The sequence below is a fragment of the Ambystoma mexicanum genome, chromosome 12 (genome assembly GCF_040938575.1).
Source record: "Ambystoma mexicanum isolate Mex_15411 chromosome 12, UKY_AmexF1_1, whole genome shotgun sequence".
Lineage (NCBI taxonomy): Eukaryota > Metazoa > Chordata > Amphibia > Caudata > Ambystomatidae > Ambystoma > Ambystoma mexicanum.
Genome location: NC_090936.1, coordinates 199,686,540 through 199,714,054, shown reverse-complemented (window position 1 = coordinate 199,714,054; position 27,515 = coordinate 199,686,540).

Here is a 27,515-nt window from a genome sequence, read left to right as displayed (position 1 = left end):
CCAATTTAAATAACAATCACATGGTACATCCAAAGAACTACTCGAAGAAACAGAGCATATCCAGAGAAAGTATTTTGGAAGTGAAAGCCACTTATAAAATGCAATAGCTTTACAACAGATTAGCAACAATTGTACAGATGGCAACCTCCTACTACAAAACACATACAAAAAAAGAAATACTAAAATTAAAAGTACATCCACTGAAGTACCAAACCATGTGTGTGTGTGTTGCCGCAGAACTTTTTATAAAAGTAGCACAAAAACTGTAGATATAGCATACAAAATAGTAGACAATGAAGATTCCAAATGGTTTGAATTAGCTCTCTACCTTATAGCAGAAAACAAATACAAAATTACTGACCCCTTAATACTTTGCAGTTACTGCACTGTAAAACTTGACAACCAAACTCCTTCATGTTCTATCACAAATAACTTGGAATTATTCCCACTACCAAAATCCCTGCAACAATTCGATTTATATGAGAGCATCATAATTCAAACAGTGCACCCATTTCAAGCAATAATACGCCTTCAACCAAAAACAGCAAAATTACCTCCCTCTGAATTAGTGAAAGGCATTTGTGGCAAAGTAGTTTATTTACCATTAGATCTGAAAGAAAATGTACACACTCTGGGATTGCAACGTCCAATAGATCAATCTTTAATTGTCTTAGTAAATGGTGTACCTACAAAAGACCAAAGAAATTGCCAACAACTCGTGGACTTACATAAAGTTAGACAAGCCTTGCGATATCTAAAAGACATTAATGAATACGACAAAGAAATTAATATTGAAGAAAACCTGAGGGAAACTACTGAAATAATTCAAGTGTCACCAGAAACTGGTCAATTTTAATTTCTAGATCCTGCTACAGTATCCAATATTTTAGACCATTATACAATTCATGCATTACACTCTAAAGACACCATAGATGATGCACTGGAAACGTACCAAATGCGACAAACCAAAGGATCACCAATCAGCATATGGGAAAAAAGTATAGAAGCACATGCCTTTCGTCTACTCTTTCCTACTGGGAAAGGAGGAAGGTACGGTGATAGACCCACTCAGATAACAGCATCAGAATACTGCTCTTTACGAATGTATTCTGAATATCTACATATTCCACCTACTCTGAACTATTCTACAGAGTTGCACACACATTGAAATCAGGTTCCGATTTTCAAAATATGTCAGCTACGCAATTACTACAAAAAGTGCAAGAAAAAGATGAGGTTCTACAATCAAGCATTACAAATCCTTTAGCAAACATGTGTGGTACAAAAGAATAATGGTTCCGATGTCACAGAGATGTACGTTGTATGATAAGAAACCTTGGCCCACCCACTTGGTTTTTTACATTAAATTGTGCAGAATATGCATGGGAAGATTTACATAATTTCCTACGCATAGCAAACAAAAACAAAACAAACATAGATATACTAACACCTGGAGAACTCTGCTCTCTAGACCCTGTTAATGTTTCAAGATATTTCCATCATCAATTCATTGCTATGCTACACTTTATTTGTAATAAAACTGTTCTTTCCCACAGAGAAGTGCAAGACTTCTTTTGGAGAAAAGAATACCAAGCCGGAGGAACACCACATATCCACATGCTTTTATGGATAAAAGATGCTCCTAAATTTGGTCAAGACAGTGATGCCACTGTTTTACAGTTTATCGAAAAATATGTCACTTGTGAAATTCCTTCACAAACAACAAATAGTGACCTTCATGAACACATTTTACAATTTCAAAGACACAAATGTGGGAAATATTGTTGTCGCAAATATAAAAACAAATGCAAATACTACACCAAATGCTGCTTTTGTTTCCCTAGACCAGTTACAACAACAGGTCAAGTAAACAACTTAATGACTTCAGTTAGACTAAGGGGCTGATTCATGGAATTTGTGCGCCAAAAAACGGGGATTTGTGCGCCATTCTGCCCGCAAATCCCCATTTGTTAAACAGGGATTTGCGGGCAGAATGGCACACAAATCCCTGTTTTTCGGCGCGCAAATTCCATTAATCAGCCCAATAGTGTCAAAGGTAAATCTCCTAAGAACACATATTACATAAAAAGGACAGAAGAAGCAAAATATATCAATGATTACAATGCAATCATTGCTCTCTTATGGAATGCAAACATAGATGTGTAGTACATTGCAGACAACTCCACTGCAGTTGCATTATACGTCACAGCCTACTTAACCAAAGCAGAAAAAACAGAGCTTCAAGACCTCTGGGATGACTTATCCTCTGACAAAACACTGTCACAGAAATTTTACAGCTTAGGCATAAAAATGCTCTCTCATAGACAATGTGGCTGCTATGAAGCTGCGGACCGTTTAACCGGTACTGCTTAGTATGGAAAATCTGAAAATATAGTATTGCTAAGTCTTGGTCTTGCTAAATGTAGAAAAAGAGTTCTCAAATCATATGAGGACATAGAAACAATAGCCAAAAATGATCCCAACAGCCAAGACATTTTGAAAAACAATTTACTAGACACATGGTACCCAAACAGGAGTACCACTTTGGAAACTATGTGTCTATACCACATAGCCCAAAACTTCACATACAAAATTAATATAAAACCAGATAAAAACAAAGGTAGATACATAGTGACAAATTGTGAAGGCAGCTTAGTGAAATTTACCAAACGAAGCTTAATTAATCATATGAAATTGTCATTAAAAATTCCTCAACATAAAGAACTATTTTACATGTCCCTGCTACAACTTTTTAATCCATGGGGAAAAGAAGAAGAGTTACTAAATATCTATGACTCCTATGAAGACGCTTTCAAAGCAAATGAAAGTACTATAACAGATGTAAACTTTACACAGTTTAAAACAATGTTGCACAATGAACAGCAACACAAAGAAGAAGTCCAGGCCCAACTAGATGAGGACACTCCCGACAGTAGTCAACCTTCTGTAACAGGAAGCCAAGAACCACTGGGACTGCCACTAATAGCAAATGAGGCAGAATTAGCTGTGACAGAAGTAGAAAACACCATGAGTCACTATGAACAAGATACAGAAGACTTCACTGTACTGGAATCAAAACTGAACAATGAGCAGCGTAGCATTTTCCAAGAAGTAACAAAACTAATTGAACATGGTGTACAACATGAAAATAAAAACTGTACCTGCCAAAACTACAAACCTATACTGCTATACGTCAGTGGTCAAGACGGTTCAGGAAAAACATTCTTAATCAAAATCATCAGCAAGTTCCTTCAACAATTGACAAACAACAAACTGTCAGCTGTTGTAACTGCCCCCACAGGTTTAGCTGCCTACAAAATAGGCTGTGTCACTTTACACCGATTACTACTCCTTCCAGTAGAACACCAAAACAAATTAGATTATTGCAAACTTTCTACAGAAGCTGCAATGGAATTGAAACAAATGAACATGCTATTAATAGATGAAGCGAGCATGTCTCCAACCTAATGTTGGCTTTGATTCACCTTATATTACAAGAGGTACTCAAAACAGACTACAAAGAGCTCATTGGCGGAAAACACATTATTGTTTTCGGAGATCTTCTTCAATTAACAACAGTGAAAGGTGAACCTATTTTTAAAACCTTAGGGTACAAACTTTGCCGTAAAACTGTTGGAAGTATAGGAAATGTCAACCTTTGGCAACATTTCTAATTCAGAGAATAAACAGAAAACATGCGCCAGTCTGCACACCTCACATACGCCAACATTTTAAAAAGTATTAGAGTTGATGTACTATCTCAAGAAACACAAGCAATATTAAAAACCCAGCACATCCATGCACTCTATGGCCATAACTCATGTGCTACTGATGTCATGGAAAAATTAGCACACAAAAAGGTCAATTGGATGTCCTTGATGCCAACTCTTGTAAGCTGTTCAAAATTCAATGAAACAATGTTGAAAAAAGAAATGCAACCAATAATTGAAATTTGCTCCACAGACAAACTGGACGTACATGGTTTGACAGTACCCATGTGTTAACAAGCCACAACAAGACTAAATACCTTAGAAAACTCCAACACAGCTGGTTTGGAGAAAATATTAAAATTATCTTTAAACTGTAGAGTAATGCTTAAACGTAACTTTGACGTGGAGCAAGGACTAGTTAATGGAGCACTTGGTACAGTTGTTGGCTTTCAAACATACCCACATGACAACAACATTCAGTTTGTCAATATTCTCTTCTCAGAAGTTAAAAGGATAGGACGCTCAACAACCCGCTTCCTTCTTTTCAAAGACATGTATGTACGCAGAGAACTATTTTCTCCAACTCTAGCATACGCAGTCACCATTCACAAATCACAAGGTCTTTTCCTAGATAAAGCATTGATAGATATTGGGTGCACAGTCTTTAAAGAAGGCATGAGCTATGTAGAACTATCACGCTTATGTGCACTTGATGGACTATTTCTAATCAACTTTGATGCAAGTAAAGTAAATGCTGATATCCCTTGCATTCTAGAATACAATAGACTACGTTCACTATACACCCCCATCTAAAAACCTATCCTGTTCCACAAAAAGAAAAACATTTTAAAAGAAAACTACTTCAAACAGAAATGATAGAGGATCTCACTGCAATTCCTCCAAAAAAAATAAAAGAAGCTAATAATTCATCAATTACCACAACCAAAGAAGAATCTACTGCTCAAAGTAACAAGTACTTCTTCAAAGAAGCAACACACACTCTGAACAAATGACTTGGACACAGAACTATTAGGTCCATTCAAATTTTCAAATATAACTGGTGTAAATTGCTACGCAAATGTAGCAATAAATATTCTATTTCAATTGCCACCAATTATTGACAACATTTACTTACACAATACAGATCAATTGTGTTTGCAAATGTTAGTCCTTCATAGAAGTGCAACCAACAATCCTGACAACACCTACAGTGTTCATGGAATAAGACAAAAATTGGACTACTGTGCTGGAATGGTAAAATTCACTATAAACTCATACGAAGATCCACAAGAATTTCTAATGTACTTACTACAAGTACTGGCAAACAAAAACATACCTATAAATGAAATCTTCCAGATTTGATACATGTGGAAACATACATGCATAATCTGCAGCCATGTGGCACAGGAACAAATCTCTAATGAGGGCTTTGTGTATATATCCATACCTAACTGTGAATCCATTCCATTTCAGAAACTTGTAAAAAATTCAAACCATGGCAGATTATGTACTACCTGCAATTCAGATAATCGCTCCACCTTACAAATACAGATAGTAAATACGTAATAGTAATGCTTTTACGTTACAATGCAGATGGTGCCAAAAACAACTGCAAGCTGACTGGATTCACACATGGTCAAGTATCACTTGGTAAGAAAACCTTCACAACAATAGGTATAATCTACCACGCAGGAGCCACAACCAATGCAGGTCACTACACTGCATATATAAAAAAGCATTGTGGATGGTTCGAATGTAATGATAGTACCATTACCTAAAGCAGAGATTACCAGCAAATCTTATAAATGCGTATTTAATATTCTTAAAACCAAAATTTTATAACTAATCTGTGCATAAACATTAACAAAACTTCAATTAGAAAATAAACTATAAACAGTTAGAAAACGCCAATAGGTATCTAACTGCCCCAAGATTCTGCAACAACCCAACAGATACATCAATACCACTAAAATATAACAAGAAATAAACAGTTAGAATATGCCAACAGGTATCTAACTGCCCCAAAAATCTGCAACAAGCCAACAGATAGATGAATAACCTGAAAGTATAAATAAAAAACTATAACCAGTTAGAATACGGCAACAGGTATCTAACTGCCCCAAAAAATCTGCAACAAGCCAACAGATAGAAGATTAGCATAACATTATAAGTAAACAATTAGAATACACCAACAAGTATCAAACTGCCCCAAAAATCTAAAACAAGCCAACAGATAGAAGATTAGCCCGAAACAACAAATAAGCACTGAAAACAAAGAAAGAAATATATTGTACCATAACAAAAAAAAATTTTTTTTTAATCCAGCATGGATTTTTTTTCCCACAGACCCAATGATTTAATAAACAAACACAGAAACTGAGCAAATTGCACAGTACACTGGTTTGAAATATAGTACTTCTAAAGTACTAAATATGAGGGTCAAAATAATGCTGTAATGTCTATTATGCAATGCAATAACTCAATATGAACTACCTACACTAACATATGATCTTTTCTTTTATCACAGAGATTGAAAAAGAATATCTGCTCCAGTTACCAAAGTCATGAAAAATATATCCAATCACAAAAAGTCAAACAGTAAGTATATAATAATTCAACTCACAAATACTGCTGCATAACACAACCATTCAAGCAAACATCTAACCATACACCACAATCCAAAATGTTTACTTCCATGGATATGTTATACTGCATTACATGTTACCAAACTCTACAATTTTAATTGCATGACTTAGCCAAAACTTCACATACAAACTCTACAAATCAAACAGTACACAAGCATTTGCTTTGTGGATATTTGATGGATGTTTGATTCTATGGGTGTGTTATTCTGTGGTGGTTGTGTTCAGGGCCTAGAGTCTTGGGTGCATGGCCGAAGGCACCCAAGACTCTAGGCCCTGGCCACAACCACTGCAGCATAACACACCCATAGAATCAAACATTTTAACTGTGGTATATGGGCTACTAATAGGGGATATTAGTTACAATCAATGTTTTACTAACAACCCAAAACCAACATCATACTAAAGTAAAATAGCCAGTAGTGCATTTATTATGTCCGCGGACAGCCGTGAAGACCGCTGACATGGCAAACACATCAGGGGCCCCTGCCACCTAAACAAATACAGCATTTGACCCATCTCTTACTCCACCACCCTCCCCAAGCACTCTTAAACACCAACACACTCCCCAAAATAGTATTTTTCCCCTGTTCGATGCCGCGTGTCTGCGGATATAAACAAGAAAAGGGGTCCTGCCTATGTGGTTTCTAATCTACTGCACTTTTATTCTAATGCAGTTATTATTTCTTATAGGGCTGTCTGCCAGCATATCATTAGTTGGCAAGCAATGCATTGCTGTGTACAGAAAATACAGTGGAAAACTCAAAGGAGAATGTTCCTCAGTTCATTACTCATGACTGACCCATTTTTTTGTGTTTTAAAATATATGCACTTTGTAACATATGTGATAAGCACACAACTTGAAAGTCACAGAATGCAGTGCATATATACATATTTTTACAAATGATATGTAGGCTAAAGAACATCAGACATTTACTTCATGCAATCTTCATAACAAAACTCAACACAGGCATTGCATCATGCCTTTGCAACTTGTCACATAATTTGAAAAACATACAGATGTCAAATGCAGTCACAATAGTGTTTGTTATTTTCACAGGTGAACATGGAGTTCCTAAATAACACCAAATGCATTACTTTGAGTGGCTTTGACATGCGAAAGTTCCAAGTACAGAAATGTTCTACTGTCTTTTATAGATGAAAAGATATTCACTGTATTTCATCTAGGTGATATAACCTTCATGAGGTTTACTTTACACCAAAAGTCAATTTTCAGCCACGCTAGAGGGTGACCTTAAAAAGTCTCTGCGGATGTCTGCGGATCCAAAATGGTGGGCGCATCAAAACAATGTGACACACCTCACGCTTCACTCCAGCCAATCAGCGAACATGTTGCATGTCCGCGGACCTGACGCAAGCCGATTAGCCAATCGGTGTCCTGTCCGCGAAGCGAACAGGGAAATGTGTCTGCGGAGCGGACATAGATATCACAATTTTTTTTAGACCTACTTTTTGGTTGTTTTAAAAAAAAAACTACTGAACGAATTTCCACCAAATTTACAAAGCACACTTTCGGGCCCAAGCCGCTGCTCCTGCCGCACATTTGGTGCAAATCCGTCCAGCGGTTTGAGCTGTAGGCGTGAGCACATTTTTTTCCCCATTCACTCTATGGGAAAAAAAGAAATTTTGGGAGCCCCCTATAACTTTGCACCCCTAGCACCAAACCTCACTAAACTTTGCAAAACAATTGAGAGTGGGACATATACTTTTTATGTAAGGTTTGGTGAGGATTAGTCTGTGGAGAGCGAAGTTATAAGCCACCCAAAAAGTGCTCTTACTATGGAATTAGCAACTTAACCATAACTACACGGCCACTACCGTGGGCCATGTAATACAAACTTACTTCAAGTTGAATATATCTATCTGATGTTCTGATGTATAAAGCAACTAATGTATACATATTGTCATTACCTGCTCTTGCTAAATGTTTGAGTTATTATATACACTGCAATCTAATGCTGAACTCAATGAATAGCTATTTGCAATTGTATTGGATTCTATACTTCAGTAATAATTTGATGGGTTATGGCTGTACTAACAGTGTAGCCATTTCAGAATTGGGAATTTTTTATCTTCTCCCATTACTCTTTTTCTCTGCCATAATTTTGGTTTCACATGCGTATTATTCTTATTACACCTATTCACGCGTACACACACATCCTTTTCTTTCGAATTACCATATCCTTTCTTTTGCTGGTGTTCCACCCCATTGTATTTTGTTCCAGTCCCTTTACTATGCTTTTGACTGAGTGCTCGGCTGCCCCTAGTCCTCTTTTTATGTTCGTCTTTCATTACTATGAGTTGCATACTCACTTTAGTCCATCTTTTATGTTGACTCTAGGTTACTATGACTACATCTCAGACAACAGTATCGACCACATCCTCCATTAGGGGGTCAGCTCTCATTTAATTTCTTAGCTAACACACAGGTATATGCTGTTGCCACTGCATTTTCTTTTAAACTTCTGATAGCATTAGATCGTTTCTATTTAAGAATCGCAAAGTGCATGATTCCAGATATATGCAATCGTGTAATATGATGACATGTGATTTACTTTTTGGCAGCTCTTTGCTTTGATGTTATCAAGTCTACTTGCCCTTCCTCCTAGAGGGGTCACAGCATTTCTTGGACGCTCCTTAAGTAGTAACACTTACACCTTGGTAAGACAATTAGCATTCTCTTTAGCATTTTTTGGAGATCTAACATTGGTATTTCCTTCATGGGCTATTTATTCCTTCTTCTTTCTCTTTTGCCATTTCCATCAGATTTTGGATGTACGTACTCGCGTAAGGTAACCCTTTTATAACCTTATTTGGAGTCTCTCTGACTCCTTATTTCGGACATTCTATTAGGTCCTTTCACCACATTAAGTTATCTTCTTGTTATTCTTATGGTCTCTTAGCTGTGATCCAAACAAGATGCCATTGACCATTCTTACATTTTCTGTGTTGGGCACAGTTAATGTTTCAGCTTTTATTTTGTCCACCACACAAACTGGCAGCACCAGAATTAAAATAGAAAGGCCTTGCACTGATTATTCAAATGTTAAAAAACCCACCTCATGGTCTTTGGATTTTTTCACTGTTGATAATGACGATGACACATTGGGCCTGATTTACAAAGTTTTCCCCAATGGGACTTTCACATTGAAAAAAGGTTTTGTAAATCAGGCCCTTTGCAAACTGCTTGCTTTGCCCAGTTTTTCATTGCCCCATGTTTTCTGCAAAAATAAGAGAACTGGGGGACTTTGGTGTCACTTGGAAATCAATCATTAGTTCCCCTCAAATGTTTCCAAGTGACACCACAGTCCCACAGCTGTGGGTTTATTAGGAAAAGTGCAAGCTGAGCCACCTGCTAGAACCTCTTTAGTCGGGACAATGCTTGTTGTCAGGGAAGAAGCTGATGATGGTGAATGGGATGTTGGAACAATTAAAGATGTGAGCATGGCATTAAGCCCATACTCCCTGTACCGTCCCAAAGGTGGCACAGCAGTGTCTCTCTTGATTGTTTGTGGTCATCACTTACTGAGCAGGCATACCTCCTGGCAAGTCTGGCAGAACACTTTTACAGTCTAGCTTTCTTAAAGAATACATGCAGCCAGACTGCTTTCACTAACTCTACAAAGTACCACAAACAAACCTTGATTTTCTTTTACATAGGGAAGCTGGGCAAACCACTAGCACTTCACAACTTTTGCTGCATCCTTTTAAAGGCACAGAAGGCATTGGGGAATTAGTTGTAGCCGTTTTTGTCCAAAATATCATGTATCTGTATCTGTTGTAACTTGCGTGGGAGTGGGATCCTGTCTGCTCGCACCCTCTTTCCCTCGTATTGACACTTACAACTAATGCTCCCCATTGTGGCAGACTGCCATCTATAATGGCGGATTGTCTTTCCTCTGTCTCAGGATGCACGTCATGATCCGTTTATTTATTTCCCCTGTTCCACTGCATGGATTCATTTCTTCCTCATCGCCAGTTTTTGTAGCTTGCGCTGAGCGGGGTGATGTCCCCCCGCACCCTCCTTCCCTCGTATTGACACTTCCAAAGACCACACAGTGTCATGGATAGGTGTGACCTCTTTTATTTCCCTTTACAGACTCCCGTTTCCCAGGCTCTACTAGCTGCTCCTCTTCCTCCCTCAATCCCTGTGCCCATGTCCTTCCTCCCATCCTTAAGGTCATCCCGGGTTTTAAGGGGGACTGACTTTATTGACTCCACAACATTTTACATCCACACATATGTGTTAACAGATGCAGTGTCTGATCTTCAAAGAACACTTCTAGTGACAAGTGGAAAATCACTGGTGGAGTCTGCCATGCACTCCATTCATGTGACAATGGACATGCAGACCAATGGACAGATAATAACTCAAGACCCACCTCTTCAAGGGGTCTTTCCTCCTCAACACCTAGGTCATCACGTCACCCTCCGTGCTTCTGACTCGCTAGACGTCATCCACCACCCTGCCACCCAGTACAGCTGTACCCCTCCTGAGTGCCCATCTGCATCCTATACCGAATGTATAACTGTTTTACCTCTGAAAAGTGCTTCGTTATGCATCTGTACTGTTGTATACCTCTGTAAAGTGCTCGGTTGCTTTTTGAATCTAGGTCCACACTGAATAAATATCATAACAACCAGCATAATAATAGCAATAGACTAAATGTGTATCACAGCACACCATGCGTATTTTAAGTAACTGCAACACCAGACGCTCAATCCCCAATACCTCCTCAACTGACATAGCACAAATATTTGCAAGCAAGCAACTCTTTCAATGATGGCCAAGGGGAAGTCAGGCACTGCAACAAACATCCTGGTAGCATTCAAAGAGAAGGTTTTGGAATGGCATTAAACGAAAAGGATTGACTGTTTGTCAGCAACTACGGTAGTAACATTATGTCTGCAATGGCGAATAGCAACCATTACAGTGTACCCAGTTTTGAGCAATTCTTGAATACTGTTCTTCCGTACATTCTGAAAAAAAGACACAAAAGTTGCAAACATAATTAGCTTATGCTACAAAATGTGTGTCCATTTTCCCACATTCTGCCAGCGTCCGGAAGATGCTGAGAAGGTTTCGAACTATGACAAAAACCAATATAGTGTTGTCTGGTGGCGAACACTGCCGGCCCCTGCATCATAAACTATTAACAGCATTCCCAAGCTCGGCCTCATACAGAAGCTTTCTGTCCAATGGAATTCAACACTCTGTATACTACAATGCCTCTTTAAACTGCACAATGCCATCAATGAGAATATGATTTAACAGAAAGGAGAAACAGGTTCATTGTCATAAGTGCTATCTGCACCCCAACCTAACTACGGAAGCCGTATGTACACTATGCTCTCACCTCGTTGGCAAGAGATGCCTACTTGAGATAGAAAGGCCACCTCAAGACAACCAATGGGGGAAGAGTGTTAGGGAGAGGTTGTGGATAGGTACGGGGAATTAGGGAGACTGGAAAGAAGTTGAGGAAGAGGTAATGGATAGGAAACGGGACAAAGGGAAAACAATGCACATTATTCCTGAAACTTCCCACTCGTTTCCAGAATTACACTCTTTTCACTCTCTTGTACCCTGTAGATCAACACTCTGGTCCTGTCACCTGTATACACCAATTACATCACGCTATAATTGTACCCAACATAAACGCAGTTGCTAGTCGTTTCCAACCGGACACTGAACATACTCCTGTCACTGAACATACATTACCTCAGTACACAACATGTGCCCTGGTTCCTGACTCAAACATTTATGTGCTTCATCTGCTCAGTCCAAGATATACACACTGCATTGTCCCACACTCCTCACTCCTCGTACGGCTGACGATGAGAGAAGTCTTTATCAGTTATTTTATTTATTTATATCGCGCCAGGAACCCGCAGGCATCACACAAACACCAGGAGGACATTAGGAAATGGGACACACATAATCAGTTCAGGTCCACCAACTGCTACATACCAGTTCGAACCCTAAATTATTTGAAAGCAAGATTTTCAGATGAGTCCGGAGGATGTTAAAAAAAAATGTCCAGACAAAGTGAGTTTGGGAGCGAATTCCACATCTCAGCTGCTCTCGTGGGAAAGGCTCTACCATGCCCCCAGCCCTTTTAAACCTGAGGGAGCAGATAGTTCCCAAATTAGCTGACCTCGGGGCATACTTTGGACTATAGAGGGCAATGCAGGCTGTTCTGTGTATGCGTTTATGCACTAGGGTGGCTGTCTTGAAATGAATATGTGCAACCAATGTAGTGATGCCCTCACTAAGGAAACATTGTCATGTCTAGGGATGTCCTTTATGATCTGAACTGCAACATTTTGGAGCGTTTGCAATTGTTGTAAGCACTTTTTGCTAGACTCTCATGTTGTTCTAATTGCCACACTGAAAACAAAAACAAACGCTGTCAACTCCTTGCACTTGGAAGACAAAAGAAACACTATACAAAACAATGAGGTAGCACTTATCTGATGCCTCTGAACTTGCGCGCATGGTCAGAGACGGTGGATCAAATGGCATCTAATTAGCTGGGTTTCCAGCATTAACCACCACGGCCTGTGCTTGTGCTCCAACTGAATTCCCTGAGGCTCTGTGCGAGCATAGGGCATTCATCCGTACACTGCACTCTGCTCCCGTGTTCACCATCGCAGCTCGGGGGCTAAATCCAATAAAGACATGCTCCAAAAATTAAAAGGAAAAACATGCGAGCAACGAGTGCTTTCTGGTGTGAATCACAAGCATCTGTGAAATAATGCCACCTGCCTTGAACCCCTCCCGTATGTGCCACTGTTCCCCTTGGGCCCTCTGGGAAATGTCGGAGCCGCACCCTCTCCCTTGTTCCACTGTTCTCCGACAGGGGGGTCTCACTCCCATATTCCTGACAGTAATCCATGTCTTTGACTCCTATGCAATGGGGTCTTTTGAAATGGTTTATCCAGCTTGTACCATCGTTTATATACTCTACACAAGCTGTCAGCAATGAAAACACAACCGTCAGCGAGGTAATCCCTCAGGTTCATGTGATCAAAGAGCAGATCAAAACCATGGGGGAGGAAATTAGGGAGAAAGAGGATTTGAAAGCTGTGGGTCTGGCCATCAGTGTACATCACCAGTTATAAACAGAAGCCAAGATCAACATAGTGTCAGGAGATAGCTTGCACAATGGCCTCTGTGGTGGTGCTGGATTACGAAAGGGATTGGTTCACAACAAAGGAGGAATCTTCATACCGCTCATGCCCATGCAAGATGGTATAATCAAGGATACATCTGCCATCATGACATCAGAGACTACTGGGACCACATCTCCTGAAAGGAATACAGGAGAACCTTATCTTTGCGTCGCTACACACAGGCTAGCTTCTTCCTATGCAGTCACTGTCTATATGTTTTCTTCCATTCCTCGTTGCCTTGCGGTTCGTCTTTCTTCCTTTTTGCGTGATATCCCTTGTTCTGCGTTCCTTGTTTCTTGGAGCCCACGCTTGCCTGCAGCTCTTTTAAAGTCCCTCCTGGAGCTAGCAAACTCGCCCACCTCGAGTGTTTCTGCCTGAGTTTTTCCTTAGGGAGGTCACCTTGGGAAGAACTGCCTTGCCCGTACCACCTCAGCCTGTACATTTACAGGTTAATGACACATAGAAATACTTGGGTCTGTGCCACGATTTTAAACACAGCCTACAGATTTCGATTGTCTACTTTTCAACTCGGAAGGATAGTTCAATTAATTTCTTATCTTAAAAACATTTTTTTTATTTTTCTCTGATCAGGATGCTGGCAAGATAAACTCAACCTCTAGTGGGTTCCTGCCACCCTAACCATTCATCTCAACGTATTGCTACCTCATCTTAAAGGGCTAGGTTAGCTGTCCCAGTTCACGTGGTAGCAGAGAGATGATGATTAAAAGACCATCGACATAGTAAGCTTTGGCGTCCCGGCAATATCGGATGTCCTCTGCCATTGTTATGCTTGAACTAAAATGGCGCTGGTGCACAGTGTATTCTGGGAGCGCTCGGAGCCATGATGGATATTTACTTCATGCCGCAGTGAAAATCTACACACATTTTGCTGAGTGTTATATTCATGGTGCTGAGGAAAACATGCTTTCCAAACCTGGTATGCGGTCAAGGACATTTCTGCTGGGAAAGCTAACTTTGTTATGGTTTGTTACTGTTCTCCGTGGAGTGTGTTTTTAGAGGAGGGAGGCACTCTGCTCCTTGAGGGTAGCTCTCGATTGACCCAGCTGGCAACCGACAGCAGCTCATCAACTGCGCAAGTGCCTTTTCCAGAAGGTTCGAAAACTGCATATATGCGGAAATCCAGAGGTGGTCAGGTGAGACTTCAGCCGGAGAAGGACGCTTACATCCGGCACTCCTGTGAGCTGTGGTGCTCTCGGCCTGGCTGTTCCCGGGGTCTTCCAGCCGCTTCTGGGCGAGATGAGGAATCCTGTTACGCTCACGGTGATGTATTTCCTTTTGAATTCTTCGCTTCTTCTGTGATTTATGTCTATATTACTTCTGTGTTATTATTGGTTGCTTCTAAGCTTTGAATAAATAGCCGTATAAGAGCTGATTATGTTTTAAGAGTGTGCAGTTGTGAGTTATTGTGTCTGTCTGCGTTCAAAGTATTTGCTCTGTAATTGCATTGGTGATTTATGTTTTTCCGTGCACTCTGGGGAAAGCAATACAGCCATTCGTCTGAAAGGACGTGAAGCTCCCTGTAGATAGCAGAAACTAGCATAAAAAACAAAGCTTCTAAGCGTAGGTGAGACGGGTCCCTTGTTTTCAGGCAGAATCCCCTCCCCCCCGATTTCTACAGGAAGCTGAACGGATGGAAGGATGAAAAGGCTGGTTAAAAAGGTGATGGTCCCAAGAGTCGGAAGTCGAAAAAGTGAATGGTGAGTAGAACTGAGTGAGGTGGCAAACTATGAATGGGCAGTGAATGGAGCGAGTGATAAGCGGAATTAAGTAGCAGAGGGAGGCTGGGGTAAGACAGCTCAAGACGATGAGCATCGAGGAGTTATTAAGTAGTTGACTTGAATTACCATCAATTAAGAACTTGTGAGACGAAGAACGTCATAGTAGATAAAGCCCAGTACCCTGCATCATAACACGTATCAAAAGAAGTCATATCCAGAGTGCCATTAGTGGATGACGTAGGCTACGGACAAATGTATAAAGACTGTTCAAAGGAAATGACTCATACTCCGTGGGAGTATTCTTAGGGTTAAGGATAAGTCACGAAGAACGTGAATGAAGAAATGGTCTCGAGGAGCGTAGGCTAAAGATATACATAGGCCGACGAATCGGTCAGTTTGTCCATTTGTTTTATGTGTTGTCTAATGAATATATGGTAAAGAAATAATAGATCAATTAAGAGACGTGAAAATAAATATACAGAGACTTGAAATTTTACTATTTGGTTGTTTAGTTGACTTGATGATGTTTAGCAAATACGTAGATTAAGGTAAAACATGATATAAAAGGTTTGGAGCTGCGACGATTGGTACACACTCAAATTGTGTTATTTTTCTGAAATGTATTTTTGAAAAGTGAAAGTGTAAACGTGAGTATTGACAGTCAAGTGTGACAAGTCAAAATGGAAAATATTACTCTGCTTATACATCTATGCAAGCAGTTGCCAAAACACGTACCCAAGCTTAAGCAGTACAGTGTGGAATGGGTTAAGGGCACGGCAGATAAGATGTTCATGCCATGGCCACAAGGGGGATCACTATCAAAGGCAGTTTTGCAACACATGACAACATATCTGCATGCAGCATATACAGGAAAAACGTAGTTTAGAGCTCTGGAAAATGTACCAGGAGGAAAGGGAAGAGCCGCCTCCTGAAGACTGGATACTTAACAAATGCAAGGAGGGGGGTGAGGAGCTTTCTGCTCCCCCCGCTGCGCCTCAAATAAAAGGCGATAGTACAAAGCATGAAAGAGTGTACCCATTAAGAGAACTTAAGGCAGCAATAGGGTACAGCAATCCGGCATATGAGTCGCCTGCGCATAGCTGCAACGAGAGTCCAGAGAAGACTCCGGAAAGAGAGGTGATCTCCAAAGTCTCACGGGACAAGGAGAGAAGTGATCGACCAAGTACATCCTTAGAAATAGGATGAGAAATAAAGAGTTGGAAAGGAGAGAAAGATAAAGCTGATGAGGTAGCACTGATACAGAACGAATGGATGGGCTGTCAGATTTTGCTCAAACTTGATGGAAAGAGCATTGAAGAAGTAAGGCAAAAGTAAGATTGAGACGAACAAGATAAAAAAGATAGAGAACGAGAGGAACGATTGAAAGGAGATGGGGCTAGAAGGAAGGATATTCAAAGACGGGAATAGTTGTATCAAGATGAGCAACTGAAAAAGCAAGAAAGGGCAGAGGAGCAAAGAAAGTATGATAATAGACAGAGGTCAATCGAAGAATGGGACAAACTTGAAAGAAAGAGAGATGAAGAACAGAAATGAAGGGAAAAAAGAATACAAAGACGAAGAGATGAAGAAATATGTAGGGCAAATAAAAGAAGAGAGATGAAAAGACAGGAAGAGGAAAGGGTAAGAGAAGAAGCAAGAAAGTGAAGGGAGCTTGAAGATGAAATAGAACGAAAGAGAAGGCAGAGAGCACTCTATATTGATCACGTAGAAAAATGATTAATGGATCCTAATCCAGTAGTAGCATGGGAGGACATATAAGAATTCTTCCTGGCACACAAACCAATGCCAGGTCCATCTAGAGCAGATCTAGGGATGAGTTTGACTCAAGAAGCAATGGGGACGCAATCAATAAGGTCTACCATGATATGAGGACTAAGAAATAACCAAAAAGAAAGGGTAAAAATGATCGACTCGAAAGTATGCAGTTGTACGACAGAGAGAGAAGTTCGTATAATTTGGAGCACAAAGAGTTATCCTTATACAGGCTAACTCTGAATAGAGACGAAAAAGAGGGAAGCCATACAAGTTGGGGACAGGATATGTCAGACGAGGACAGGGATAGGAGGGAGGTGACACATGTGGTCCTGAAGGATGTTCTCCAATGGACAAAGAAGTGAGATAGTCAGATCTAGATCTACCCAAAACGTGGGCATCAGAGTCTCTGAGGCCACTATATTGACCCAAAGGGTGATCCCATAGTAACAGGGGGGACTCGTAGCCTTATGTGAGCAGGCTAAGGTCGCTGCCAGGAAGAAGGCGGTGCAGAACCATTGTCCCTGCTATGGATAGACAGACGATGGGGGATGAATGTGAGTTTGGGATCTCGCAGTATCCTTTGTTAGAGAAAGGAGGAGCCAAATCACAGTATATAACATGGCCACAAATGGATAAGGATAATTTAAGGTGAAAACTCCTGAGTGTAACTTCCAGTGCTGGGAAATGGATACATGAGTTAGAGAAAATGACAGGAGGAAACACGTTAGCTAGAGGAGACGTTAAGGGTCTTCTAGCCGCTATCCTTGGGGAGAGGGCAGACGAGGTTTGGTCGAGAGCAGGATACTCAAGTGTCTCACTGTGCAGAACAAGGCTCACGATGGAGCGCCATTTAATAATTGTAGAGCTTAGAGTGCTATTTCCGAATACATCAGATATGGGAGCTATAATGGCAAGAAAGATGCAGGAAGGGGAGGATTTATTTTATTTCATTTATTTATTCGCATTTGTTAAGCGCACTTGCAGCCCATGGGCATCGAGGCGCTGTTACAAGAATATGTAAGAAATTTTGATTAAGGTTAACAGATGCCTGTTAGTTACAGAGGGCAAGGATAGTGTGCAATACAGAGGAAAGCAGGGTAACGGGCAGAAGCAAATAAACAGTGGTTAGGTATACAACTTGCATGAAGAGAGTAGGTCTCTAGATAAAGAGTTTGGTTTTGATGGCTTTCTGGAAGGCATGGTGTGAGTCTATCATTCGTAGGTGAAAGGGAAGAGCATTCCAGTGGGTGGCTGCCAGGGTGGGGAAGCTAGAACCTCCCGTGCAGGCTTTTCAGGTTTTGGGAGTGACTATCATGTTAGAATAGCAGTTCCTGAGTGGTCTGGTGGCGGTGTGCTTTGAGATTCACTGAGCAAGGTATGGAGGAGCAACCTCATGGAGGCACTTGTGCGTGATGGCCAAGGTTTTGAACACAATCCTCTCTTTGACAGGGAGCCAGTGGGCCTGCCTTCTAACTTCGGATATGTGATCTTTCTGGGAGGTTCCTGTGGGTTCCTTGTATACATTCAAAATGTCCGAGAGCGGTGGTCTTTGGAAACCCGCGAGCCGTGGGGAAAATCTATACCTGCATTCTATCATATATTATGCCAAGGGCTGCCAGACCCAGTGCAGAGCAGCTCAGGAAACTAGTGGATATGGAGGTGAAACCATGGCCGGAAATACAGCTGACCATTGCGCACTATTGCAGATTACTGCAGGAGAAGAATCGAAAGAAAGATGATGCTAGGAAAGTTGAGGAAGCAAAATTGGTACTAAAGAAATTGTCAAAATACGCCATAGAAGGGACAATGTTGACTAGTGGAGAATGGTCAGGTTCGCAGAAACCAGCCGGCATGCCCCAGGTGAATAACCAAAGAGAGTTTGATCAAGGTAATAGTGGATTCATACCACAGGGTAGGGGAAGATTCTGAGGCAGAGGCTTCCAGAATAATCAGGGACATTTCCAGAATAATCAGAGTGGGTTTCAAAACACGCAGAATAATAGTCAAGGCATCCAGAGAGGGCAAATTAGGAGACCTCCTATATTTTGGACATGCGGTATGACAGGGTACATTGCATGCATTTGTGGAAGCCAAGGATTTGTGCAAAATGAGCAATTCTCAAGAGGGTGGACCACACACCCGCCTGCATACAATCATCAAGGTTTGCCCAAAATCAGACAGTGCACCAAACACAAGCGCCGAGAATGCAATCAGGTTTGCAAACACAGCAGACAGTAATGAATCCGCTGCAAGGGCAGTCATAGAATTCACCCATGCAAATACAGCAGGCCACAAGAATAGGACAAATAATGATTCCTAGGATAGGGGGTGTCACTGTCGAGGGAGGCAAGGGAATAAGCATGTACCCACAATAGGACAGCTCAATGGGAGACTTGATGTGTTCAGTACTATGTGTTCGGTACTATCTGTGACTCCCAATCCTCAAGAGGAACCGAGGTTTGACGTCACTATAGGGGGCAAATCTTTTTCTTTTTTAGTAGACACAGGGGCAACGTGCTTATGTATACGAGAGGGAAAATGTACACTGTCTGGAAATGCCATGAATGCTCAAGATTTCACAGAAGATACAAGGAATGTTCCTTTCACTGAAAAGTTACCAGTCTCCATAGGAGAATGTGACATGTCTGTACCATTAATATATTCGAGACAGACACCAGTTAATATATTGGGTCGAGATTTAATGACATTGAACATGTTGAACATGTTGAACATGCCGATTTTGTTCAATGATGAAGGCATAGTGTGTTCGACTCCATGAATGCATTATTTAAATGGGAATGATCTTATTATGGCGTTCACAGGACAAATGGCTATACGAGGAGTACCGTTAGAACCAGAGGTCTTTCACTATGGGGTATGCATTTTGTTAACATCGCTACATAGTTTAGTGGGTAAGAAAGTGAGGATACCTAATGAGTTTTTATTTAGGCCAAGGATACCTATTAATGAAGAGGGAGGACAAGCCTTTCCCTTAGAATTACAAGCAGCTATAGTGCGAGGAGTGTTAGCTATGCTTGATGGAGTTGATTATGAAGGAAGACAATGGTGCACAATGATTACAATTGGAGAGGGTTACAGATTGGCTGATGTCACTGATGAGGATAGTTTTAGAGACATCCGTCAGATGACAAAGTGATATTTGAAGTGAGTATGACTTATTGGGTAAGAGCAATAAGATGTGAGATTCCACAGAAAATGATGTTAACACTGAAGCGTCTCATATTTTTCGATGAAGACTTGGCGAAAGTGCCCATTTCTTTATGGACAACAGACCCCTATGATGTAGGCCTATTAAAGGGGGCTGGAGAAGTTAAGATTAAACTAAAACCAGGAGAGATTTTGCCTGAAACAAAAAAGTATCCCATGTCTCGCAAATCAGATGAATGTATTTTTAAGACGATAGGCCTCATTATAACTCGCCCGGTATGGAAACAATGGTGGCAGTAAACCCGCCACCACCGTTGTTTCCATGCCGGGCGATCACAACTCCTGCAGGCGGAGGCGTCAAACCCGCCAGGTCTGACCTGGCGGGTTTAACACCGCCCGCTTGCAGGCGGACGAGGAAACACTGGCACCATCACGAGATGATGCCGATGTTTACATGATCCCCATTCCCATTGAGTCTTATAGCACTCAATGGGAATGGGGATTAACACCATTCCGCCTCCGGAATTCCCGGGACACCGCCTCAGTTACCGCCGGACTCGTAATGAGGCCTGATATCCGCCATGATGGAGCAAGGTATCTTAGTGACGTCAAAGTCACCATATAATACTTCAGTGTACCCTGTGAAAAAAATCAAAGGGTGGGTTGTGGCATTTAGTGCAAGACATACGCCCAATTAATCAGATTGTAGAGGCAGAGTTTCCTCTAGTTCCTAATCCAGTGACAATCCTATGCAGTATTCCTGTTGAGGCGCGATATTTCACTGTGATTTACTTGAAAAACGCATTTTTCTCAGTCCCATTTCATAAGGATTCTCAGGATCTGACATAATTTACGTTCAGACAAACTAAGTTAAAAAGCACGAGATTACCCCAGGGGTACTGTGAGTCTCCATCTATTTTCACTAGAGTCCTGCAGATGGACTTAAACAATATTGATTTGCAAAGTGTTGTGCTGCAATACGTAGATGATAAAGTAGTCTGTAGCACATCAGAGGAAGAGTGCAGACAGGACTCAGTTCAGCTAATGAATATTCTCCCACAGAAAGGACATAAAGTGGACAAAGAGAAATTGCAGTATTGCCAAGAAGAGGTGTTATACATAGGTTAGTTAATTTCGCATGAAGGGAAGAAAGTTACTCCTGAAAGGGCTGAGGCTATTTTGAAAACAGCAAAGCCACACACTATAAAGCAAATGCAAAGATTTTTGGGATTATGCATTATGTTAGAGCATGTGTCTTCGATTATAGTTCATATATATGGCCCTTGTTGCAGGCTCTGACTAAAGCACAGGCAACACATGAAAACATTGTCTGGGTTTAGGAAATGGAGAAAGGGTTTGATGAGTTGAAAAAAGTAATTTTCACAGCTCCAGTTTTAGGTATTCCCAATTATGCTGAGGAATACTTATTTTCGCACATGAATGGTCATGACAGCAGTACTCATGCAAAGAACTATGTTGGGGTACAAGCCCCTTGCATATTATAGTGGGATTCTGAACCCAGCAATGAGTGGGTCACTTTCCTTGTGAACAATCTTTTGCAGCCGCTGGATTCCCCATTGAGAAAGCTGCCAGCATACTGATGGGGTGTTCTATGATGTTATTTGTTGAACAAGCTTTGTTTGCCATTTTGGAAAAACCAAAGGGTACGTTTACTTCTCAAAGGGCTTCTGCCTATGAAGTGGTCATATCGAATCCAGCTTTTAAAATAGATGTAAAACAGTGAACACTGCCATGTTTGTAGCAGAAGCACTGGCAGAAGATGAGCATGTGCATGATTGCTCAAATTATGAAGAATTCTATGATGAGATCCCGAGGGTGTAATATGATATATTATGATATGGCATTTATAACACGCCTATACACAAGTGTTTCAAGGTACAACAAGGCAAGGGAGGGGAACAAAGGGAGGACAGACAATGATCCTACTAGGCCAGGTGTCATTCAGATCGCGCAAGTGCATGTAAAGGGGGCAGGGGCAGTGCAGTACATGGGACTAGATAATAACAATAAGTAAAGTAACATCCAGCATGGGGCAAGTGCAAGGGTAAGTGCAGACATCAGGGTTCATGGGTTGGTAGGGGGGACTGTAGGGATACAGAAACAGTCCCAAGTGCGGGGGTTGCCAGGTGGGCAGTGCAGGTGTGTGATGCTGGTGGGGGAGAGACCTGGGTCCGGGATCAGAGGGTGTCCAGGTAGCCAGTGTAGTTCCAGTTACAGTCAGGAGGTCAGCAGAGGAGAGGAGGAGAATAGGCAGAAGCAAAGAGAAAGGTTTTGGGGTGCTTCCGGAACCGGAGATGGTTCTCCTCAAGTTTAAAGCAGGGAGGCTGTTCTAGAGGGAGACACCAGCCGAAGAAATAGATCTACAACCAACTCGTTGCTTGGAGAAGCGACTGACCCTGAGGGACTTGTAGGCAGATGAGCAAAGAGCCCGAGAAGGAAGATATTTAGGAAGAGAGAGTTGAAGGATATTTAGGCCACAGGCCCCAGAAGGTCTTGTGAATGGTGCAGAGGGTTTTTAACTTAATCCTCGCAGCCACTGGGAGCCAGTGCAGAGATTTCAGTCCTGGAGAGATACGATCCCTGGGCTTGAGGCCAAGGACAAGTCTCCCAGCCCTGTTCTGGATGAGTTGCAAAGGCCGGAGAGTAGAAGCAGGCAGATTTAGAAAGAGGCTGTTGCAATAGTCCAGCCTAGAGAGAAACAAAGCTCTAGAGACAGTGAGCTTCTGGGTGAAGGCGAGGAAAGGAAGAAAATGCTTTGGCAGCTGGGGAAATCCTCTTCATTGATGGTTCTTCTAGAATCAATCAGAATGATGGACAAAGATATACAGGTGCCAGTGTGGTGAAGCACAGGGCCAATTGGGAGTTTGAAGTATTTATAAGTGCACGACTACGTCTCACTTTTCAGCACAGGCTACAGAATTAGTGGTGCTGATTGTCACACTCGAGAAAAATGCATACCAGGAAGTAACCGTGTACTCTGCCTATGTGACGTCGACAGTATATGCAGGGTTAGCTCATTGGAAAGGGAGGGGCTACCTCAGAGCGGACGGCACTGCAGTGCAACTAGCTGCCTTATTGTACAGACTCATTAGAGCACTACAACTGCCAGTAGCCATCGCAGTCGTTAAGTGTGCCGCTCACACCAAGAAAGCAGACTTTACCTTGCACGGAAATCAAGCCGCAGACAAGGAAGCCGAAAGCATTGCATGCTCAGAAATGATCAGGAATTTTGATACGCCTGATGTGAATGAAAGCATGATGGTGATGATGAGTGTGACTGATAGCTTTAACAGCTTGTCTAAGACTCAACTAATGGAAATACAAGGGGGAGCGCCACAGGATGAGAAAGACCTGTGGACGCAGAGGGGGTGTGCTTTAACTCCTTCTGAAATATTGTGGCGTCAGGAAAGCACTGGTAAACCGGTGATGCCTGTAGCCTTATTGAGGGTGGCGTTGGAACAGCTGCACTACCCTGCGCATGTCACTAGGGAAAGCCTTGCAGCAGCTATTGCGCAGGACTGGTGCATTCCAAATCTGTTAGAACACATTTAATTTTATTTAATAAACTGCATCGTATGTCAAAGGTTTACTGTTGGGCACACACTGCGTACAGTTAGACGCGTTATCCCGAGACCTAATGGTCTTTTTCAGCATTTACACATCGACTATGTCGATATGGTGAGGTCTGTAATGGATACAGATATATGATAGTGGTAGTATGTCAAGGTGGATTGAAGCTGGTCCATGTACACATCCAGATTCCATCTGCACAACGAGATTGTTAGTACAAGAAGTGTTTCCTAGATGGGGAATATGTGAAGTATTAAGATATGATAATGGCCCTCATTTTGTCAATGAAGTCTTTGAGCAAAAAAGCTTGTTGCTTAGCATAAAGCAAATGTTTTCATTGGCTTTTCACCCACATGTGAGCGAGGTCTGTGAGAGACTTAATGGCCTGCTTAAAGAAAGAATATCCAAATTGAAGCTTACCTTGAAGAAAGGATGGTTACATTGCCTGCCACTTGCACTATATGCATTGAGAAATCAACCATACTCTGACCATCATGTTACCCCCCATGAAACAGTGACAGGGAGGCGGATGAGGACACCCCTCACATCTCCATCGAAAACTAGAAGTGATGCCCAGACGACAGCAGAATTGTTAGGATAAGAGTTACATGCTTACTTAACATGTATGACTACAAGTATCTCTGTCATTTCACTCGAAAGTGGCACGAGCTACGATTCAACGGCCCATTTGTCGTGGAAGATGTAACGCCATCAGCCGTGAAGGTGCTAGGAAGATGCACGTGCATATTTCTTGGAGACGTAAAGATCTACTCTGGCGAATCCCCTTGATCCCGGCCCCAGTCGGAAGCAAGCATCAGGGAAGAACCTCAGCACATGGAGACTAGATCCATGACAAGGAAGAAGGATGCAGAGACTGTCAAATAGACAGCCAAAGAATACATTGGACTGTGGTTCTTTTCGGGACACTCTTTTAAGTTGATAAAAAAGGAGTGAAAGAAGGTTATTTGTTCTTGAGCCACAGGAGCTTGTTAACATGGGACTGAGACATATTTAGTCTTGATCGAGAAGGAAAGATGCCAGATCTGGAGTTCCTTTTTGACGACTGGAAGAGGGAACAGTTCCCCAATTGCTTTCTCGCTGAGTTTCTTTTCAGAGGCCCCCATGGTAGTGTCTAATGGCCACATTTGTCAGATCGTTCTTACAGTTTTTCTCTTTATTCTTTGTGCATACCCTGCACCTGTGGGAAGAACTACAAGTGTTCATCTGTTCCTGCAAGATCCTAAGAATGGTCCAATCATGAGGAGATTGCTTGCAGCCATAATAGAGCAAGTTCTCCAGCTTTTTGAGTACAGTGGAGAAAACACAAATGCCCCTATCTGATGATAACACTCATAGACTGGTTGGAATCTTCTTCTATTATTTGATTGAAGAATGCCCACATCTTGTTGGAAGACAAACTGATGTTCGTACTTTCCTGAGAGATCCACGAAATACATTGGCACTTAATGAATTACTACGTGACATATATATTCTGAGAGAACATTGAGAACGTCCTGAATGAGGCTTTCGAGGGAAGAGATCCTTGTGAAGCAGATTTAGATATTGCCAGAGTATTTCATGATGTTACCCGAATAAATTTAGCTTTTTCCCCTCATTAAAAAAGATTGAGAATGGGTAACATGGACAGCAATAATAATGTTGCTAACAATGTGAGGCCACCACGATGAGCAAGGAGCTACTACTGTGTCAAGTGGGCCTACTGGTGTATTATTTATACCTGCAGCTTGTTTATTGTAATTCTTCTCCCACTTACAGTACACACTGTTTACTATGTAGATCCAAATAAAGCAAGGATTCCTGTGTATCTTCCTATGCAGAAGGTGGGTAGAGATGTGGGAACTAAAAGGCAGCCGAGACATTATGCGATTAGTCCTACACAAGTAGCACATGTAAAAGCACCAAGTTTACTGACAAATGTTCCTATGATTGGCCAAGTAAGGAGGAATTATGCTGACATACTTCATGAGATGATTATAGAAGCTTGTAAGAAAATAATGAGACCTAAAAGAAGTGCTAGGGAGGATGATCATGAGTTGAATGATTACTTGGATAGTACAGCACATTTGGGAAACAACATGTGGTATCAGAATATGAAAGAAGTGGGAAAGAGGTCCTCAAAGGCGGAATGTTTTGTATGTGCACTCCTGCCTTATAGTTTGGGGAAGACTAAAATCTTCATAGCTATTGAAATAGATGTCCAGACAGCACATTGTCTATCCCACATTGCGCTCTGCTGTACAATGGGTCAGTTCATGGGCCTAACAGCCTATCTCAAATGTGCAACTGAATGGACAGATCCAGAAGAAGATGAATATGTCCAAGACACAAAGACAAGCCTAAGAGCTCATACCAAGAATCACGTGATCAGATACAAAAAACCTGGAGTAAAAGGAACTGGAATCAGATGGGAAGTAAACAGAAAACTGGAGAGCCCAGGAAAAACTAAAGAGGAAAGCCAAAGATGGAATGAAAGAGGCCAAATGCAGATCTGGGGTTCAGTACACTAAGGTGTGGTAATTTGCAGAGATTGGGCAATAGTTGGTCATTTCCAGCCATCTGTTGAAAATGCAGAAAAACTGTGCAACCCTTTATGGCCAAAGCCTGCTAAACTATTGACATGGGTCGAAGACAGAGGAGGACCCTTGCAGATAGTGCCCTTGGAAAGTGCAAAGCTGTGCTTTAGAAATAATGGCACAAGAAAAGTCACAGAGAATCAGAATTGTGGTTGAATCTTGGATGCACCTGGAATGAGTGTTGGGTCAGTAGTGATAATGGATCATTACTGGGCTTGTGGATCCAGAGCTTACATGAAACTGGCCAAGGATTGGGAAGGGCGATGTTCCATAGTAAACGTTCATGTTCCAGCGTTGGTGATTCTGAAAAGTATTTGAACATTAGTAACTTTCCAAAAGCAGATGCTCACCTGAGGACGAGGAGATCTGTACAGCTGATAAATCGAATGAAGAGAACTATTTCTCAGCAAAATCAATAGAATCTTTTGACTCTATTCTTTATGAGCACAGACTGTTCAGCAAGACTTCATCGATAGTTACGATAATCTTTATGCCCAGGATCCAGATGGATACAAACACCAAATGGTTACAGATAACGAGATGAGAGTTGTTGCAGACAATCAACACTAACATAAAGGGATTCAATGCTATCAAGGAAGGGTACGATGTCCTTTCATCACCTGCAATTCATCCCCTGGCATTTTAACATGTATATTACAATGAATATGCTCATCAAATTTTTTAGGTGATTGGGAAAGGGCAGATAAGGGTTTGGGTGGGTAGGGAATCGTGAAAAATAAATGGGGGAGTGGGAGTTGGGGGGACCCCCCCAAAAACATTATTTGTTAGAATGTATACATTAAAATGACAAGGGATGAAATTGCAGGCAATGAACTGACATAGAACCCAAGGAAGAGCTGAGAGCCATTCGACTGTTAACTCTTCAGAATAGATACGTCCTAGATATGATCACAGCTATGGATGGAGGCGTTTGTGCCAAAATTGGAGAAACATGCTGCACATTCATACCTTCTCATGATGACGAGAATGGTACCTTGACAGAGGCCATAGATGTGCTGACGAAGCTACACGTCCAAATGATAGACGAAGTAGAAGACATTGCTGATGATAGTTGGTTTGGATCACTATTTTTGTGGGTTC